Source organism: Trichomycterus rosablanca, chromosome 20 (genome assembly GCF_030014385.1).
Source record: "Trichomycterus rosablanca isolate fTriRos1 chromosome 20, fTriRos1.hap1, whole genome shotgun sequence".
Taxonomy (NCBI): Eukaryota; Metazoa; Chordata; class Actinopteri; order Siluriformes; family Trichomycteridae; genus Trichomycterus; species Trichomycterus rosablanca.
The window spans coordinates 14,612,707-14,617,642 of NC_086007.1; positions in this window are offsets into that span (position 1 = coordinate 14,612,707).

The window sequence follows — 4,936 nt, forward strand, 5'->3', positions numbered from 1 at the left end:
AGCCTTAACAGCATAAAACAAAGTACATGTCATTTTAAAGTGGTTCCATAAACATAATTTTAGTGCACTTTAGTGGTCACAATAACAGAAGCAAAGTAACAAATGAAAGACACAGAAAAACAGATTGCCAGAGTATCGCAACATCCAGTATCACACTATCCAGTTCTCATTCCTGCACTACCCCTATAGCGGATGTTACTGTGTTTTTCATTTGTTACAGTGTTTCTAATAATTTTGTCACTTATTTATTTGCAATTGTTACCAGTTTTAGGTGGTGGCTTTTAAGCCACAGTATCATTTTACCCTTATTAAATATCTGCAAATGGGTTCTATTTCCTATTTAGTAGGGGTATGGCGTGTGTCTTGATTTTCATTAGTGAGGTGCACCCAGTCCTGTTACAAAACATGCTGGCCATTCTAGTTACCCAACAGTATTTGATTAAGGTAAAGATAAAGCTAAAGATTAAGATAAAACTCCATTTTTTTTGTTTACCTGCATTTTTTCTGCAACCAGCAAATGAGGAAAGTTGATAGAAAAAGGGGTCGTGCAGTAATTAAACTTGGATGTCAGGACATGACAGCCAGCTCTTAGAACAGACAGAGAACTATCAAAACCTGCCAGATTGACTATGAGTGAGCAGAACCCTTTTTCCTAGCCCCTTCTGTGCATAAAGTGGTTTTACACGTGGTTCCACTCCTGAAACAGGGACGTCACGACACCACTGCGCAATCCGCTCTTCCAATGCGTCTCCCTAGCATGGCACCAAATTCCCAGAAGCCAAAAGAATGCTGACATTCTAGCAATGCAGCATCATGAAATCAAAGAAAAGGCAAATGTGTTATCAACAAGCAGGCGATGAAAAAAGCTGTGAAATATAGTAAACCTTCCACCTGGAACCTTACTGAAGAGGGGCTGACAAATCACACATTATGCGTCCGTGCCCCATCTGCTGGCCAAACTAGTCAGCGCAGAAGGACACAGCTCCTAACGTGGGTGAGCCGCTAAACCCCATTCTGCAGCCACCTTGTTTTAATATGTAGTAGCTAATCAGACTTGCACCCACCAGATAAAGAAAGGATTTTAGATAATATGGGAGTGTTTAGCTTGAAAAGCCACTTCAGGTCATGCTGCAGCATCTCTGTTGGGTTAGGTTATGGATTTTCACTACATTAAAAACTCACAATTTGGGGTCTCAGCACCACCTGAAAAACATAACATAAGGTAATAAAACACCCTGGACATGGCACCAATCCAGAAATTCGAATTTTTATTTTTAAATGTAAAATTTAGCACAGTATAAAACACATTATTTTTTTTAGGAAATTATTTGTGTCTACATATTATTAGACGTTTACACGTTGATTTTGAGTTAAGTTACACTGCCCTCTTGTGGAATTAAGGCAACATGGTCCTGTGCAAAATAACCCTGTGCTAATACCGTGACTTTCTTTTTTCTATGTTATACTGGTTGCCAGTAACATACTTACAGTATATGTATGCTGCTTGTGCTAACTTTGCATAGAAATAAAAGGAAAATGAAATGCTTTGCTGTACAACAAGTGACTAGAGCTATTGTCTTTTTTAAGCACAATGTGTGTTAATCTTTATCCAGTCTTTGATAGATGAACCATTTCTGATCACAGGATGCTGTTAACTTTATAATTTTGGTTAGAGCACTGTTTTCCTCCAGCACTGTAACTAAGGTGATTAAAAATCCCAACAGCACTGATGTACCTGACATATACAACACACACTACCATGTTACTACCATGTTAGTGTCATTGAAGATCTGAGAATAGTCCACCACCCAAATAACATCTGGTCAGTGGGGGGGTTCCTACCAACAGATGGGTCACAACACCAGAGAACCACTTTGTTTCCAATTATGTAAGCTAAAAACAGGAATTTGGGATTACAGTGGGCACAGGCTCACATATACAGTACTTAACAGTTAAATATTGGGAAAATGTTGGTCTGATAAATCTCAACTGATGCATATCAGAACAGATATGAAATTACTAAAACCTGCTATAGACATGACGCCAATCCAGAAATTCGAATTATTATTTCTTAAATCTAAAACTAGCGCAGTATAATACTTATTTTTGTCTACATATTATTACACGTTACACGTTGATTTTAAGTTAGGTTACACTGCCATCTTGTGGAATAAAAACAACATGGTCCTGTGCAAAACAAATCACAGAATTTAAGAGGAATAAAAGAAACAGAAAACAGTTGTTTATTAATTCTATTAAACATGTATTAACCAATATTTGGTGTTTTACCTTTTTAAATTACATAAATATATTCATAACTGTTTAAGGAATGAAGACACACACCAATTGAGCCAATTATAAAAGCAATTTTTAACCAATCCTCAAGTATGCAATTCTTCAGCTGCACAGTTGAACAAAGAAAGACATATTGCACCACATATTTTCAACAGGAGACAAGTCTGGGCTGCAGGCGGGCCAGTCAAGCAGCCGCCTTCTCTGTTTATATCAGAATGCTCTTGTAACACATGCAACATTTTACATGTCTTGCTGTTGTAATAGTAAAATAAGCGAAATATACACTTGTCAGCCATAACATTAAAACCACCTTCTTTGTTTCTACACTCACTGTCCATTTTATCAGCTCCACTTACCATATAGGAGCCCATTGTAGTTCTACAGTTACTGACTGTAGTCCATCTGTTTCTTTACATACTTTTTTTTAGCCTGCTTTTACCCTGTTCTTCAATGGTCAGGACTCTCCCAGGACCACCACAGTGCAGGTATTATTTAGGTGGTGGATCATTCTCAGCACTGCAGTGACACTGACATGGTGGTGGTGTGTTAGTGTGTGTGGGGGTCCTACAAATCCTTTTGATTTATAAATTGTGTATAGGAAGGGACAACATGTACAGAGATCTACCGTGAGTTACTGTACACCCTCAATGCACGTATCAGAGAGGTGTAACAAAAAGTCCAGCAACTCATAGAATCCCTGGCAGAATCAAAACCTCAATCACTGGCAGGTTATGACACACCTAGTGGCATTTTAGAGTGGCTAATCCACCTTATGCTTGTTTGTGCTGGATTGTTAGAAACCCATGAGGACATTTGATAACATTTATATGCAGAGGGTTAAGAAAACTCCTCATATGGAGCTGGGATCAAACCCAGGTGCCCAGGACCCATGGTGCTGTGCTGCACCCACTCTGCCAGCTGCGCCACCATACACCCCATGAACAGGGGCGGCTCATTCCTTAGGGCAATCGGGCGACGCACCACCAAAGGGCGAAACATTCAACCAGTGTTAAACTAGCTGTGACTGTTCTGGACAGTCTGTCTTGCCTCGGAATATCGTACTCCAATCAGCGTCGAGTTGTGTTCCATACAGTACCGCCCCTTTTGGGGCGACTGTAATCTGACTGAAAATCGCCCCAGATTGCTCTCATAGACTCTCATGTTAAAGCTCTTTTTTTCGAACTGCAGGCACTGCAATGCATTTTGAATGAGTTCAGGGAGGGCTCGCACTTACGTGCTTGCGTCACACGTAATCGTTCCTTATTTGGAAACTAAATGTGGTGTATTTTTATCAATGGGATAGAAATGCTGCAGATTAGACTGAGACAGGGCGATATGTATGAAACAGTAGGAAACTGCTGCTACCGTGGTAATTAGAAAGCGTTTGGTTATTATTGTAAGTAGTGTTCACTTTTAGTCTTAGTAATGCCATGTGTGCGCAGGCATATCAGCGTAACAACCTGTTATTACTTCAATGTTTGAGTAGCTCAGTGGGCAGAGCGCGTCGCGTGTATTTTTCCGCCCTAGGTTCAAATCCGGCTTAGGGCGAAAGTAAAGTAACACAAACACAAGCTGACACTTTTCTCACTGCCTCCTAAGCAACGCAGTCCAGAACAGTCCAGAAAAAATGTTACATGATGTTCTTTATGCATGTTTTGCCTAAAATATGGTTTAATAAATGTTAAACAGCCTAAATAAAACATTTTGATAATGTTCTTATGACTGTGTAAGACCCGTTATATTTTTTAATAGGTGCAACCCTAACCGCCTACCCCCCGCTCCCGCTCAGGTAAACACCCAGCATACCACCCCCCACCCTATGCCTTCTGCCAACCCGTCAGCCCAGGGTGTTCCTTATTTCCAGTTCTGAAAGTTGGCAACCCTAATTGGAGCAGCTAGCGATCTCGTCAATATGACTACCATTACCTCAGGATCTGCTGCACCTAAAATAAAATGCTGATGAAGACTGAATTAAATTGTTAGTGTGAAGGCGTTACTTCATTTTATGATTAATGGTAAAGCTGGTCTCTCTCTCCATGTTCAAAGTTATTTGTGAGGGCAAACTGACAGATGACTTAAGATCTTAATTATTTAAGCTTTAATTTACCCATTGAACAGGTCACCTTGGCCATCATCGCAACAATTGCCCCCCCTGAGAGATTTGGCAGGATCCGCCACTGCCCATAAATAAAAAATAACATTTCTAAATTAGATTGCCTTTGTTTGCTAGAGTTTTGCATTATGCCCTATTTAAGAAAACAATCTCGCTTTTATTTTGGCAGAAAAGTCATATGACTTTCCTTATGACAATAACCTTTACTATTTTGTACACACAGGCGAAGAGTCACATGAGTACGTTCTATGTAGCACAGATCTGTAGATAAAGGTCTGGCACTGTGTTTAAGTACCGAACCATGTAAGTAAATCCACATGACTGTTAGATCAGCACTTAGGGCGGTGAGAATCACGTGCTAATCGACTCAACATCATGGCTTCTATCAGTGCAACAACAGCGAACACTGCCTCCTGCAAGCAACTAAAGACCTTTATTAAACATTTCAGGTGTTTCTTTCTGCGGGTTTTATTACAGCTCAATTAAATTAATTAAAATAAATTGTTTGCAAGATTTTTATACGCTGAG